Source organism: Pristiophorus japonicus, chromosome 15 (assembly GCF_044704955.1).
Source record: "Pristiophorus japonicus isolate sPriJap1 chromosome 15, sPriJap1.hap1, whole genome shotgun sequence".
NCBI classification, from domain to species: domain Eukaryota; kingdom Metazoa; phylum Chordata; class Chondrichthyes; family Pristiophoridae; genus Pristiophorus; species Pristiophorus japonicus.
The window spans coordinates 145,972,341-145,989,018 of record NC_091991.1 but is presented as its reverse complement, the minus strand read 5'-3'; the positions used below and the strand labels follow the sequence as shown (position 1 = coordinate 145,989,018).

At 46.5% G+C, this 16,678-nt stretch overlaps 1 protein-coding gene across 2 annotated transcripts in view; it reads left to right on the top strand.

The window, feature by feature from the left end:
* Positions 1-2,419: 2,419 nt before the first annotated feature.
* zc3h7a (zinc finger CCCH-type containing 7A) overlaps positions 2,420-16,678 on the top strand; it is a 99,772-nt gene continuing 85,513 nt past the window's right edge. Inside the window, exon 1 of one of the 2 annotated variants that reach the window (XM_070901061.1) lies at positions 2,420-2,667. The gene's annotated coding sequence lies outside the window, so the exon portion shown is untranslated. Of the gene's footprint in view, positions 2,668-2,897; positions 2,962-16,678 lie in introns of those variants that run through there. The other variant, XM_070901062.1, reaches the window with a different exon arrangement.

Below are 16,678 nucleotides of genomic sequence, written 5' to 3'. Positions count from 1 at the left end.
GGGCAAAATTGAGCCCAAAGTCTTTGATTACCATCACCTGCATTTTGTTGACGGTTTGAAAGTATCAACATTTTAATTACACAGCTATGCATCCAAGTATGGTATGTGAACACAATGCTGTGTTCCTAAATTATGCGTTCCTCACCCTCCAGCCTGCTCATTCACTCCTTTAGCTATTCACTACTTTTCCCCAATTACTCATTGTCCCAAACCATTCATTCGCACCAGCCACTCACCACTCCATGCCCCCAGCTCTAATACTACAATCCAGCCAAATACTTTCTTACCCCCTCAACTAGTCGCTGTCTCTTCATTACTCACCCAAGACATTCTTGGACTGGAAGCAGCAACACAACTCGAGGGCATGAAAGCAGCTCTACAGATGCCTGAAGGCCGAGGTCCAACAGAAAACCCGCGACCTAAAGAACAGATGGTGGGTGGAGAAAGCTCAAAAAATCCAGCAACTAGCCAACAACCACGACATGCGAGGATTCTTTAGCGCAGTCAAGGCAACCTATGGCACAAGCACCCAAGGCCCTACCCCATTGCTGGCCAAGAACGGAGAGGTGCTCATCAAGGACAGAGAGGCAGCCTGCTGGAAAGAGTATTTCGAGGAACCCCTTAACCGAGACTCTGTCTTTGACGTGAGTGTCCTCGACTCCAACCCACTGCATGCCACTCGCCACCATCTCAACACAACCCCAGCCCAGCACACGGTTGAAAAGGCCATCCGACAACCGAAGAACAACAAGGCATCAGGAGCAGATGGACTCCCCGCCGAAGCACTAAAACATGGCAGAGAAGCACTACTAGCACGGATCCATGACCTCATCTCTCTTATCCGGAAGGAGGAGATCATGCCATGAGATCTCGGATACGATGTAATCGTGACCATTTTCAAGAAAGGTGACAAGTCCGACTGCGGTAACTAGAGTGCTGTCGACCACTGGGGAAGTAATCACAAGAATCCTCCTCAATTGTCTTCTCCCTATGGCTGAAGAGCTCCTCCCAGAGTCGCAATGCGGATTTCGCCCACTAAGGGGCACAATAGAGATGATCTTCACTGCACGGCAGATACAAGAGAAATGCAGGGAACAGCACCAACCCTTGTACATGGCCTTCTTTGACCTCACAAAGGTCTTCGACACTGTCACCCGTGAGGGATTATGGAGTGTCCTCCTCAGATTCGGCCACCCGCAAATGTTTGTCACCATGCTCTGCTTGCTTCACGACGACATGCAAGCTGTGAACCTGACCAACGGATCCACCACAGACCCATTCCACGTTTGGACTGGGGTCAAGCAAGGCTTTGTCATCGCATTGTGTCAACAAGGGCAGACATTGACAATGAGATCCAACACTGCCAGTGCAGCCTTCGGTCACCTGAAGAAGAGTGTTTGAAGACCAGGACCTCAAACCCGGCACTAAACTCATGATCTACAAAGCTGTAGTGATACCCACCCTCATGTATAGCTCAGAGACATGGACTATGTACAGCAGGCACCTCAAAACACTGGAGAAGTGCCACCAATGTTGCCTCCGCAAGATCCTGCAAATCCATTGGCAAGATAGGCGCACCAACGTCAGTGTTCTCGCTCAGGCCAACATCGAAGCATTGACCACACTCGATCAACTCCGCTGGAGAGGCCACGTCGTCCGCATGCCTGACACAAGACTCTCAAAATAAGCGCTCCACTCAGAGCTCCGACACGGCAAGCGAGCCCCAGGCAGAGGAAACGCTTCAAGGACACCCTCAAAGCCTGCTTGAAAAAGCGCAACATCCCCATCGATACCTGAGAATCCCTGGCCCAAGACCGCCCAAAGTGGACAAAAAGCATCTGGGAAAGTGCTAAACACCTCAAGTCTCTTCGCCGAGAGCAAGCTGAAGCCAAGCGTCGACAGCAGAAGAAGCGCGCAGCAACCCAGACATCTCATCCTCCCGTTCCTCCGACTGCCTAAGAGATTACTCACCCATCCACTCCCACGCTCCCATGATCTTGCTAAATCTTCATTTATTCCTCCCCACCTAGTCAATATTTTTCCCAAATTACTCAATATGCCCTCACAACTGCTCACTTTCCCATACCCCTTAACTGCTCCTGTACCTTCTCCTGAATCCTTAAAAAACCAGCACCCCTCTCCCAAAACATATCTGCTCTCTCACCAGGAGCAATGCCACGTAAAATTAACTTTCTTTTAAAGCACATGACTCTCGATGGGCAATACCAAACAATCTTAAATGCTAGGTTGAGCTACAACTTGAAACTGACAAGCACACTCCAAGCTGACCACTTGCGATACGTGTTGGACAAAAAGATATGATGCGTGATCCAAAACTTGATTGGAGTGATTTCAGCAGAGATAAACTGACGTTTTAAAGTGATTCCACGTATACGTTTCCATCTGTAGTTTAATTACAACGAAGGGAGGGTTAATGTTAGGTTTCGAGTTCCCCTCCACTGTACAGTGCTACTTGCATGTTTGAGCTCTCTATCGCTCTGTAGGTGGCAATTGTTAACTGACAGCGAAGTATAAGAAAAAACACATTACTGATCCAGGGGAGAAAAGAAAATAAGGTGCATGCAGGAAGAACGGGTGGACAGAAAAGGACCATAGGGCAAAAGAGGGAAAACAAAAGACACTCCCGGGAGCCAGTACAGGAGATAGGTAAGTCGATTATTCTGACTGCTAACAAACACGGGCCAAACTAAGTGAGCTTACCCGGTCCAGCACACCTTTTTTTGCATCAGGAGGGAGAAAAGTTTCTCCATCGGTGCAGCAAGAGGGTGCCGCGAGCCCGCCCGGGCAACTTTGCCCAGGTCAGCCGCGAGCCGCCGAACAAAGCGGCTGCCCCTGGCAACCGCGGCCGGGGGCCAGTTCGGGGTCGGCGGGGGGGACTCAGCCCGGCCCGCCGCTCCGGCCCACAGGAGCCCGCCGCAAATTTGCGGATTCCTTTACACCGTAAGTTTGTGCTGCCACTGGGTGTTGAGGGAAGGTGAAAGCAGGCCCGGCTCGCCGCCCCATGCCCGTCCTGCCAGCCTGTCGGAGGGAGGGAGCGAGCCCGGGCTGGTTGTACACGCGGGTGTGTAACCCGCTCGGAGCGGGGAGGCTTTGTGCCGCTGATCCAAGTGGGAACGCGCTACGAGGCCGCAAAAGCCGCGCACTAAAGTAACAGTCGTCCGCAGTCACGAACTGGCCTGTAATTCAGTGACCTTAGCACTCGGCTGTGCTAAAATATAACTTTGTACTTAATCTTGTGGCAAAATGGGTATTTTGCGTACTTATGTAATGACTTTCCTCCCTAAAAGTGTCCTCAGAAGTTCAGATGATATAATGCTTATATTTTAAGTTTTTAGTATGACTCTCGAGTTATTTTGTCGATTCTGTACGTATCTCATATTAAATGCGAATTGGAATATATTCAAAGTTAGTTTTAATGCAGTTAATTTTAAATATATTGAAATTGCAAAAATCTAGTAAGAATAATTTGCATGTAAATTTTATTTTGTTTTTCCTTTGGTGTATTCTCCCAAGTAGGGAAACTTTTGAAATTATCTATGGATATGTTTTTCATCATCATAGGCAGTCCCTCGGAATCGAGGAAGACTTGCTTCCACTCTCAAAATGAATCCTTAGGTGGCTGAACGGTCCACTACAACTCTTTTTGTAGAAAAATAAATAAACATTAAATCAAGTGTCCCCTTATTAAAAGGGGGGACACTACAAACAGTTTACAAGTGCCTTTTTTTTTGCAGTCCACTACAAGAACCACAATCCCTGTCACAGGTGGGACAGATAGTCGTTGAGGGAAAGGGTGGGTGGGACAGGTTTGCCGCGCACATTTTCTGCTGCTTGCGTCTGGTTTCTGCATGCTCTCGGCGATGAGACTCAAGGTGCTCAGCGCCCTCCCGGATGCACTTTCTCCACTTAGGGCGGTCTTTGGCCAAGGACTCCCAGGTGTCCGTGGGAATGTTACACTTTCAGGGAGTTTTTGAGGGTGTCCTTATAACGTTTCCTCTGTCCATTTTTGGTTTGTTTGCCATGAAGGAGTTCCGAGTAGAGCGCTTGTATATATGTTCATACAGCAACAACCTGCATTTATATAACACCATTAACATAGTAAATTTCACACGAGACACCGATATTGTGATGGGTAGGTTTTAATGAGCATCTTAAAGGTGGAGAGGTTTAGGGAGGGAATTCCAAAGCTTCAGGCCTCGGCAGCTGAAGGTACAGTTGGCAGTAGTGGAGTGAAGTAAATTGGAGATGTGCAAGAGACCAGAGGTTACAGAGATGAGGAGGGGTGAGGTCATGGAGGTATTTGAAAACAAGGATGAGAATTTTAAAATCGAGGTGTTGCCAGTGTAGGCCAGCAAGCCATCATCATCATAGTTGGTCCTTTGAAACAAGAATGACTTGCTTCCACGCCAAAAAAAAGGATGAGTTCACAGGTATTTCGAAAGAAGAACCCAAACTACATCCTCAAGGGTGGAAGATGCCTGTGCGTGGATTTTTTTAACGTGTGGTGGCTGTTGCACACCAGCCACCAGACAGGCTTGACAGAGCTAGGTCTTGGTCCAGTGGCAAGGGTTAATTAACCAAGACAACTGGAGACCTGCTCTGCTGCACGGACCTAGTGTGCACACACATCGCAGTGTGGGTTGGTCCGTGTTGCCCCTGGCCTCCCCTGGGCCCCGATCATATCCCTCCACAGTCTCTCAGTTCCTTCGCCACGATCTCATCGCTCCTGCTGCACCTGCTCACGTGCCAATCACTGACCTGGACCTTGATGATGTCACTCTTCGCTGCTGTTGCCCTCCTGCACCAGCTTGTGCTGCTCCCTGGAGTTGCATGCCTCCACGCTGCTCCTTTTATGGCCCTGATCTGCCATTGGTCTCTCACAGGTCGGGGCCTCCATGCTGCTACATGGCCGTCGCTCCTTTTATGGCCCCGACCTACCTCTGATAGTCTCTTGCAGGTCAGGGCCTCCACGCCCCAACCTGCGAGATAAAAGGTCAGCAAGCTCAGAGGTGATGGATGAACAGGACTTGGTGTGAGTAAGGCTACAGGCAGCAGAGCTTTGAATGAGCTCAAGTTATGGAGAGTGCAAAGTGTACAGTGGTAATTTAGTATTAGTAATAGTTGTAGCAATAATAGTCTGCTAAACAGTGGTTCAAATCCCAGCTCTGCCAGTATGTTTTCATCAAGATTGATATTCAAGATTAGACTATTATTAGAGACTTAAATGTGTATTTACTAGTTTCTTTAGTATGTGGAGTTCAAGGACAAAAGGATGCATAACATTTTCTTTTTTTTCTGTATTCTCCCTTAATATGGCTACTTGTGCGGAGGACATTCTGTGGGCACTGGGAGTCCTTCAGTAACTTGCTCAAGTGGTCTTTATTTATGTGTAATCCAAGGCAGTTAATCACAGAGCAAGTATTAAGGGGTTTAGCATCTTTGACCAAGTAGATAAATTGCCAGGCCCGGATGAAATGTATCCCAGGCTGTTAAGAGAAGCAAGGAAGGAAATAGCTGTGGCTCTGACCATCATTTTCAGATCCTCTCTGGCTTCAGGTGTGGTGCTGGAGGACTGCTAACGTGGTACCATTGTTTAAGAAGGGAGAAAGGGATAGATAGAGTAATTATAGGCCAATCAGCTTAACCTCGATGGTGTGCAAATTATTGGAAAAAATTCTGAGGGACAGTATTAATCGTCGTTTCGAAAGCTATGGATTAGTCAAGGACAGTCAATATGGATTTGTTAAGGGAAGGTCGAGTTTGACTAATGTGATTCAATTTTTTGAGGAGGTAATAAGGAGGGTTGATGAGATGGTGCTTTTGAAGTAGTCTACATGGATTTTAGCAAGGCTTTTGATCAGTCTGACATGGTAGACTGGTCAGAAAAGTTAAAAGCCCATGGGATCCAAGGGAAAGTGGCAAGTTGTATCCAAAATTTCTCAACGGCAGAAAGCAAAGGTTTTTATGACTGGAGGGCTATTTCCAGTGGGGTTCTGCAGGGCTCAGTACTCGGTCCCTTGCTTTTTGTGGAATATAATCAATGATTTAGACTTTAATGTTGGGGACATGATTAAGAAATTTGCAGATGATACAAAAATTGCCCGTTGGTTGATAGTGAAGAAGAAATCTGTAGACTGCAGGAATTCAATGGACTGGTCAAGTTGGTGGAAAAGTGGCAAATGGAATTCAATCCGGAGAAGTGTGAGGTAATGCATTTGGGGAGGGCTAAAAAGGAAAGGGAATACACATTAAATGGTAGGATGGTAGATTAGTGTAGAGGAAAAGGAGGGACTTGGAGTACATGTCCACAGATCCCTGAAGGTAGCAGGCCAGCTAGATACGGTGGTCAAGAAGGCATTCGGGATACTTTCGTTTATTAGCTGAGGCATAGAATATAAGAGCATGGAGCTTGTGCTTGAACTGTATAAAACAGTAGTTAGGCCATAGCTAGAGTACTGTATGCAGTTCTGGTCACCACATTACAGGAAATATATAATTTCACTGGAGAGGGTACAGAGGAAATTTACAAGGATGTTGCCAGGACTGGGGAATTTTAGCTATGAGGAAAGATTGGATAGGATGTGGTTGTTTTCTTTGGAACAGAGGAGGCTGAGGGGAGACTTGATTGAGATGCATAAATTTGAGGGGCCTAGATAGGAAGGACCTATTTCCCCTAGCAGAGAGGTCAACAACCAGGGGCATAGATTTAAAGTCATTGGTAGAAGGATTAGAGGGGAGTTGAGAACCTTTTTCACCCAGTGGGTGTTGGGTGTCTGGAACTCATTGCCTGAAACGGTGGTAGAGGCAGAAACTCTCATTGCATTTTAAAAGTACTTGGATATGCACTTAAAGTGCTGTAACCTACAAGGCTACGGACCAAGAGCTGCAAAGTGGGATTAGGTTGGATAGTTCTTTTTCGGCTGGCACAGTCATGATGGACCGAATGGCCTCCTTCTATGCCATAAATTTCTATGATTTGGCTGTCGGGGACATCACAATTGAATCCAGTTCCACCCTTGCTCAGCATCAGGCATACATTTTCAACAAGGTCACTGACTAGCAATCAGAAGCTGAATTTTCCCTTTCCATTTAAGATGCTCCGGGGTATAATGTTATTGCTGCCATGCCACAGATCAGCTGAATTAGCACATAACACCAAACTTGATGTCCTCTGGCCCAGAGCTGCATTTATCCATTGAGTCATTTGGAGCAGCAACTGATTGCAGGGGTACTCCAATTAGTTTGACTGAAGGAATGTTTACCAGAAATGTTAGTGAGCTTATGATCTGGAGTCCCAAATCAATAGTAATGGGCTGAAATTGCTCTCTGTGCTTTTAGTGACAGACATGTTAATGTGCTTGTATAAAATTCATTTGTCCATTGTTTTAACAAACTATTTGGAATAGGTTAATGCCTTCTTCGAAGTAGTGGGCAGAGGAATTTATACAAATGTGTTCATAACCAATATTACAGAATGATTCCAACCCAGTAACTTGTATAACTATAAAAAAAAATCTTTCATAACCATAGCCCCCCCCCCCCCCCCCCCCGAAGTCCTTCACAACCAATGAAGTGTAGGGACTGTTGTAATATATGGAAGCACAGCAGAGGTTAATGCCTAGATAATTTGTTGCATTAATGAGGATAAATATTGGCCAGGACATTAGTAGAATGCCCCTTCTCTTCAAATAGTGATACAAGATCTTTTACGTCCACCTGAGAGGGAAGACAGATTCTTGGTTTAACATCTCATCTGACAGCCAGTCCCTCCAACAGTGCAGTAATTTCTCAGTACTCTATCGAAGCGTCAGCCGAGATTATGTGCTCGAGCTTTTGGAATGGGTTTTGACCTGATTCCGAGATGAGAGTGCTATCACTGAGCTCAGGTTGTGCTTCAAAAACTATGAAGTGTGGTCACTGTTGTAATGCAGCAAATGCGGCAGCCAATTTGCGCACAGCTAAGTCTCACAGAGACCAATTAATGCCCTAAAAAGTGCTGTTATGATTCAGATAATATCACTTCACCAGTTTGTCTTTACTATATATAATAACTGGTGGAGAAATCATCATCATAGGCAGTCCCTCGAAATCGAGGAAGACTTGCTTCCACTCTAAAAGTTAGTTCTTAGGTGACTGTACAGTCCAATACAGGAATTACAGTGTCTGTCACAGGTGGGACAGACAGTGGTTGAAGGAAAGGGTGGGTGGATAGTCTGGTTTTCCGCATGCTCCTTCCGCTGTCTGCGTTTGGTTTTTACGTGCTCTCGGCAAAGAGACTCTAGGTGCTCAGCGCCGTCCCGGATGCTCTTCCTCCACTTAGGTCAGTCTTGGGCCAGGGATTCCCAGGTGCTGGTGGCACTTTATCAAGGAGGCTTTGAGGGTGTCCTTGAAATGTTTCCTCTGCCCACCTGGGGCTCGCTTGCCATGTAGGAGTTCCGAGTAGCGCGCTTGCTTTGGGAGTCTCGCGTCGGACATGCAGACGATGTGGCCCGCCCAACGGAGCTGATTGAGTGTGGTCAATGCTTCGATGCAGAGGATGTTGGCCTGATCGAGAACACTGACATTGGTATGTCTATCCTCCCAATGGATTTGCAGGATCTTGCGGAGACAGCGCTGGTGGTACTTCTCCAGCGATTTGAGGTGTCTACTGTATATGGTCTGTGTCTCGGAGCCATATAGGAGGGCGGGTATCACTACTACCCTGTAGATCATAAGCTTGGTGCCAGATTTGAGGTCCTGGTCTTCAAACACTCTCTTCCTCAGGCGACCGAAGGCTGCGCTGGCACACTGGAGGCAGTGTTGGACCTCGTGGTCAATGTCTGCCCTTGCTGATAGTAGGCTCCCGAGGTATGGAAAATGGTCCACGTTGTCCAAAGCCGCGGCATGGATTTTGATGACCGGGGGGCAGTGCTGTGAGGCGGGGTCGGGTTGGTGGAGAACCTTTGTCTTATGGATGTTTAGTGTAAGGCCCATGCTTTTGTACGCCTCGGTAAAGATGTTGATGATGGTTTGGAGTTCGGCCTCTGTGCGCAGACGCAAGCGTCATCCGTGTGCTGTAGTTCAATGACGCAGGATGGGATGACCTTGGATCTAGCCTGGAGGCAACGAAGGTTGAACAGGTTCCCATTGGTTCTATAGTTTAGTTCCACTCCAGCTTGTTGAGAGTGAGATGGAGAATTGTAACGAGGAAGATCGAGAAGAGTGTTGGCGCGATGACGCAGCCCTGCATGACCCCAGTCCGGATGTGATTGGGTCTGTGGTGGATCCGTTGATCAGGATCACGGCTTGCATGTCATCGTGGAGCAGTTGGAGGATGGTGACAAACCTTTGGAGGCAGCCGAAACTGAGGAGGACGCTCCATAGTCTCTCATGATTGACTGTGTCAAAGGCCTTTGTGAGGTCAAAGAAGGTCATGTACAAGGGTTGGTGCTGTTCCCTGCATTTCTCTAGCAGTTGTCACGCGATGAAGATCATGCCCTTCCTTAGTGGGCGGAATCCACATTGTGACTCGGAGGAGCTTTTCAGCCACAGGGAGAAGACAGTTGAGGATTCTAGCGATGACTTTCCCAGTGCCCACTGTCGTCCACTGGGAGAAGTAGAGCTTGATGTTATCCGCATACACGTGGAACCCGACCCTGTGTCTGCATACAATATCGCCTAGGGACAGCACGTAGATGAGGAAGAAGAGGGGGCTAAGAATGGAAGGTTGGTATACTCCAGAGGTGACGTTTTGCAGACAGAAAAGAAAATTTGCTGGAGATGTACTGGCTCTGTTGGGAAAAGAAGTGTAACCAGGGCTGGCCAATTCATTGGCTCCAAAGGAGTGGTTCTGAACTGCGGGTCCATGGCCCCATAGTTCTGCTTTTTACTGCCCCTCTGTCAATAAAGGAGGTGCTTGTTTTTTGTGCCTCTCGCCTCCACTTTTGTGAGACTTATGAAAGTTGGGTTGAGGTGTGAAGTTTGCATTAGAGTTCTGTCAATGCAAAAAGGTGTAAAGATGCCCATACCATTGTGCACCCTGGATGCCTTTGATGCATAATGCATTAGAAGTACCTCTTTCTTAGCCTGTTATTCCTTTTTATTTTATTCACAGTCATTGCATCTTCCATTTGCCATTCTGTTCTACTAATGATCTATCTGTAGCTTTGAATTTTCACTGATTACAGTTCTATTGTTTTGGAGAGCAATATGGTCTTTTTTGGATTGAAGCTACGATCTCAAGAAACTGGCAAAGTATATCAGTGACCTACTTTCAGCCCTGGGATATGATTTTGACTGCAGCCCAAACTTCTGGAATGAAATTCTCTTTGCCAACTGTACTAGTCCCATGTGAAATGAGCTTGAATTGTTTAGACCTAGTTTTTAATGATATTTGGCACACAGCACAACACAACTACAAATCAGTAGTGATAATAGGCGATCTCACATATCCCCATGTGGTTGGTTGTTGTACAGATATTTCCATTTATTACTAGTGCAATAGGATTCTTCAATTTAGTTTAACGCATGTTATTGGCAGAGTATTGCTCTGCTTTGGCTCAGGTGTGTTCTTCTGTGGATTTAGTTGATGTGATTGATAACATTCTTGACAATGATGGGGGGAAAAAATTAAAATCCAGTTTTCCTCTAAGTGGTCCGAAGAAATGGTAGTGAAGACTCTTAGATGTGTAATTTGTTTTGGTTGGGGCCGCTGCCTTAAGGGGGAAAAAAGTACTCGTAGCTTAGTACTAAAAGTCACTTCAAGCAACGGTTCAAATTTCTAGCTACTGGTGAAAACAGTCAAGTACAGACTATCCACATGCACAGTTAGTCTAAATTTGTCAGTGATGACAGATACAGTTAACTTAAATAATTTCTGGTGGCAGATCAACATTTTTGTGCTTATATTTTTTTGGCAGAATGCAAAATACATTTAAACCTGCTGTGGGATGATGATATTGGCCCAGGATGTCTTATAGTTTGTGCAACATTTGTAGATTTGGCACTGAACTCTTAAAACAGTGAGTTTCTTACTGCTAGATAAAAATTACACCAGCAGTGATTCCAGCTTTAATTTACATTCATTATGTTTCACCTCTGCACTTAGTTATTTTGAACTATGGCAATAACAACAGCAACTTGTATTTATATAGCGCCTTTAACGTAGTAAAATGTTCCAAGGCACTTCACAGGAGTGTTATAAGTCAAAACAAATAAATTTGACACTGAGCCACATAAGAAATTACGGCAGATGACCAAAAGCTTGGTCAAAGAGGTAGGTTTTAAGGAGAATCTTAAAAGAGACAAGAGAGGCGGAGAGGTTTAGGGAGGATGTTCCAGAGCTTAGGAGCCAGGCAGCTGAAAGCACAGCCACCAATAGTTGAGCAGTTATAATCAGGGATGCTCAAGTGGGCAGAACTTGAGGAGCGCAGACATCTCGGGGGGGGGTGGGGGGTGGGGGGTGGATTGGGTTGTGAGGCTGAAGGAAGTTACAGAGATAGGGAGAGGCGAGGCCATGGAGGGATTTGTAAACAAGGATGAGAATTTTGAAATCGAGGCATTGCTTAACTGGAAGCCAATGTAGGCCAGTGACCACAAGGGTGATGGGTGAGCGAGACTTGGTGCAAGTTAGGCACGGGTTTTGGATGACCTCAAGTTTACGTGGGGTAGAATGTGGGAGGCCAGCCAGGAGTGCGTTGAAGTAGTCAAGTCTAGAGGTAACAAAGGCATGGATGAGGGTTTCAGCAGCAGATGAGCTGAGGCGGGCAATGTTACGGAGGTGGAAATAGGCGGTTTTAGTTATGCCGCGGATATATGGCCGGAATCTCATTTCAGGGTCAAATATGACGCCAAGGTTGAGAACAGTGTGGTTCAGCCTCCGATTGATGCTAGGGAGAGGGATGGAGTCGGTGGTTAGGGAATGCAGTTTGTAGTAGGGACCAAAGACAATGGCTTTGGTCTTCCCAATATTTAATAGGAGAAAATTTCTGCTCATCCAGTACTGGATGTCGGACAAGCAGTCGAACAATTTAGGGACCACGGAGGGGTTGTTGGCTTACATGTGGAAATTGACTCTCTGTTTTCAGATGATGTTGCCAAGGGGCAGCATATAGATGAGAAATAGGAGGGGGCCAAGGGATAGATCCTTGGGGGAATACCAGAGGTAACGATGCGGGAATTGATTTTCTGGTTAATTGTTAATCAGTGATGATTGTTTAATAATTAAGTGATAACTGTTAATCAGCAAAGTTTGAGTGATAGTGCAAATGTGGCTTTGTCATTTGCATGTCTTTGTATATTTTATTACTAACCAGTCTAAAAGTTACTGTATTCTAATACTTGAGGACTTCGGTTCCTTTTTTGCTTCAGTAATTGATAAGTTAAAGGATGGGTGTTGCACAAACGGCAATTTCGCTAGTCATGTGACCTACGACGGTTCCTGAGTTAAATATCAAATTACACACTGGACAATGACAGTACCGTTAATGTTTGTTTAATACAGAAAAAGTACAAGACTCACTACTTATACTCTATAATTCCCCGATACAGAAGAAGTACAAGACTCACTACTCATACTCTATTTATTTAACTCTGCAGAAAGGCGTTCCAAAGGGTGTTCCTTTCCGCTCAAAATACTAACTCTGTTTAACTCAACTCTCTTTAACTCTGCAGAAAAGGCGTTCCAAAAGGTGTTCCTTTCTGCTCAAAATACTTTCATAGTTACCCAATACGTCCCCGGGTGATCAATCCTGACACGGTTCCTTCAAGGGTCGCTCCCCTGGTCCCTGTTTCTGTCGAGTGTTGGTCCTAGGTTCTTGCTCCGGACTGTCCGAACTTGTCTAAATTTATACCCTTTTTTCTCTCCGTTAACTATGTATGTTGCTATTAATTGCCTGCTTGTTTTTACAAGAAGTACAGAGACATTCTGCTGTTATCGCAACTTGCCTCTTGCCTCCAAAAGTTATTTCCAAGTTGGAGTTTCCCTTACGGTGTGTGAACCTTATCTTGATCAATTAAGTCGTTTCTTACCACCCCTTGCTGTTTCCACAGCTGGTCCTGTTATGGTAACTCCCTCTTGTATGAGATGTGAATTGGCTAGAATAGACTGGCGAATGATACTTAAGGGTTGACGGTGGATAGGCAATGGCAAGCATTTAAAGATCACATGGATGAACTTCAACAATTGTACATCCCGATCTAGAGTAAAAATAAAAGTGGGAAGGTGGCTCAGCCGTGGCTAACAAGGGAAATTAAGGATAGTGTTAAATCCAAGGAAGAGGCATATAAATTGGCCAGAAAAAGCAGCAAACCTGAGGACTGGGAGAAATTTAGAATTCAGCAGAGGAGGACAAAGGGTTTAATTAGGAGGAGGAAAATAGAATATGAGAGGAAGCTTGCTGGGAACATTAAAAACTGACTGCAAAAGCTTCTATAGATATGTGAAGAGAAAAAGATTAGTGAAGACAAACGTAGGTCCCTTGCAGTTAGAATCAGGTGAATTTATAATGGGGAACAAAGAAATGGCAGACCAATTGAACAAATACTTTGGTTCTGTCTTCATGAAGGAAGACACAAATAACCACCTGGAAATACTAGGGAACCGAGGAACTGAAAGAGATCCTTATTAATCAGGAAATTGTGTTAGGGAAATTGATGGGATTGAAGGCCGATAAATCCTCAGGATCTGCATCCCAGAGTACTTAAAAGAAGTGGCCCTAGAAATAGTGGGTGCATTGGTGATCATTTTCCAGCAGTTTATCGACTCTGGATCAGTTCATATGTACTGGAGGGTAGCTAATGTAACACCACTTTTTAAGAAAGGAGTGAGAGAGAAAACGGGGAATTATAGACCGGTTAGCCTGACATCAGTAGTGGGGAAAATGTTGGAATCAATGATTAAAGATGAAATAGCAGCGCATTTGGAAAGCAGTGACAGGATCGGTCCAAGTCAGCAAGGTTGACAAATCTTCTAGAATTTGTTGAGGATGTAACTAGTAAAGTGGACAGGGGAGAACCAGTAGATGTGGTCTTTCAAAAGGTTCAAGAGATTGGTGTGCAAAATTAAAGCACATGGTATTGGGAATAATATATTGACGTGCATAGAGAACTGGTTGGCAGAGAGTCGGGAACAACGGGTCCTTTTCAGAATGGCAGGCAGTGACTAGTGGGGTGCCGCAGGACTCAGTGCTGGGTCCCCAGCTATTTACAATATACATCAATGATTTAGATGATGGAATTGAGTGTAATATCTCTAAGTTTGCAGATGACACTAAGCTGGGTGGCGGTGTGAGTTGCGAGGAGGATGCTAAGAGGCTGCAGGGTGACTTGGACAGGTTAGATGAGTGGGCAAACGCGTGGCAGGTGTAGTATAATGTGGATAAATGTGAGGTTATCCACTTTGGTGGCAAAAACACGAAGGCAGAATATTATCTGAATGGCAGCAGATTAGGAAAAGAGGAGGTGCAACGAGACCTGGGTATCATGGTACATCAGTCATTGAAAGTTGCCATGCAGGTACAGCAGGTGGTGAAGAAGGCAAATGGCATGTTGGCCTTCATAGCTAGGGGATTTGAGTATAGGAGCAGGAAAGTCTTACTACAGTTGTACAGGTCCTTAGTGAGACCTCACCTGGAATATTCTATTCAGTTTTGGTCTCCTAATCTGAGGAAGGACGTTCTTGCTATTGAGGGAGTGCAGTGAAGGTTCACCAGACTGATTCCCGGGATGGCAGGACTGACATATGAGGAGAGACTGGATCGACTGGGCCTGTATTCACTGGAGTTTAGAAGGATGAGAGGGGATCTCATAGAAACATATAAAATTCTGATGGGACTGGACAGGTTAGATGCAAGAAGAATGTTCCCGATGTTGGGGAAGTCCAGAACCAGGGGACACGGTCTAAGAATAAGGGGTAAGCCATTTAGGACCGAGATGAGGAGAAACTTCTTCACTCAGAGAGTTGTTAACCTGTGGAATTCTCTACCGCAGAAAGTCGTTGATGCCAATTTGTTGGATATATTAAAGAGGGAGTTAGTTATGGCCCTTGCGGCTAAAGGCATCAAGGGGTATGGAGAGAAAGCAGGAAAGGGGTACTGAGGTGATGATCAGCCATGATCATATTGAATGGTGGTGCAGGCTCGAAGGGCCGAATGGCCTACTCCTGCACCTATTTTCTATGTTTCCCGTCCGTTGGCCTTCAGTCTGTTATCCTTATACCTGACCTTTTGTTCGGTCATTAGCAATTGCCGGAACTTTGTTAATTGGCATTCAGTATTTACACTTTTTACCCAGGGCGACACCTTTGAATTTGGCTTTATTTTCCTGTATCTTTCCCTGTTATTTTATAACCTTACCTCATCCCTTATCTCATTCACTCTGAGGTTAATGCCTGCTTGCTTTTTGTGCAAGAAAGTTTATTAATTTTTTAGACCCCAGGTCTGAACTAACTTCTTAATCCTTTCTGATATTTCCACAATGGGCAACATTTGTTAAGTTGTGAATTTTAAAACTATTCGCACTAGATTTTAACAAGTTGCCAAAGAGAGCATTTAGATGTGTGTTTTCAGACATTTCTTCAAGTGATTCGAACAAAAAAATGTTTTATTATACATTTTACATCTTGCTCAGTTTGAACACTGTATTAGTGCTGGAAATGAAGTTAGCTGTGATATCAACATAACTACAGTGTTATGATTTCATAAGTATGAAAGCAAACTGAAGCATTCCTTCCAACATTTATTGCACATCATTGAATTCCAAAACAAAAAACAGTCTTTGATTCAAATAGGAATAGAGGGCCCAAGTTTCGAGCCGCGCCTGGAACGGCGCAGTCCCGACCTGGACGCCCGTTTTTCGCGCCACAAAGTGCGCCTAAAAAAACCTTCCGTATTCTCCACCTCCCTGCAGGTCCTCTGGCCCTCGGCGCAGCGCAGCAGGAGCTGTAGGGGGCGGAGCCAGGTCCCTGCGCCGAAAACAGTGCCGGGACCTCTGCACATGCGCGCTACAGTGGGCACACAAGTGCAGTAGCTCCAGGCGCCCGAAACTGTGTGGGAGGGGCCCGAAGCACACAGCCCCTAGCCCTGGCCGAATGGCCTCACTGGGGCTGCGTCAATAAGGCTCCTCCTTCCTCCCGACCCGACTCGACTCGACTCCCGCTTCCCGCCTCCGGACCGGACCCGACACCCGCTCCCTCACCCCCGCTCCCGGACCGGACTCGACACCCGTTCCCCCCGCCCCCGGACTGGACCCGACATCCCCCGCCCCCAGACCGGACCCGACACCCGCTCCCCGCCCCCCCCCCCCAGCCTCCGGACTGGATCCGACCTGACCTCCCTCTCCCTCCCTCCCCCTGACCCGAACCGAACCGACCTCCCTCCCACCACCACCCCTTCTCCTTTTCCCCCCCCCGCCCCCCCCAATCTGCTTCCCGCCCCCCCCCCAATCTCCTTCTCCTCCCCCCCCAATCTCCTTCTCCTCCCCCCCCCCCCCAATCTCCTTCTCCACCCCCCCCCCCCAATCTCCTTCTCACCCCCCCCCCAATCTCCTTCTCCACCCCCCCCCCAATCTCCTTCTCCACCCCCCCCCAATCTCCTCCCCCCCCCCAATCTCCTTCTCCTCCCCCCCCCCAATCTCCTTCTCCTCCCCCCCCAATCTCCTTCTCCTCCCCCCCCCAAATCTC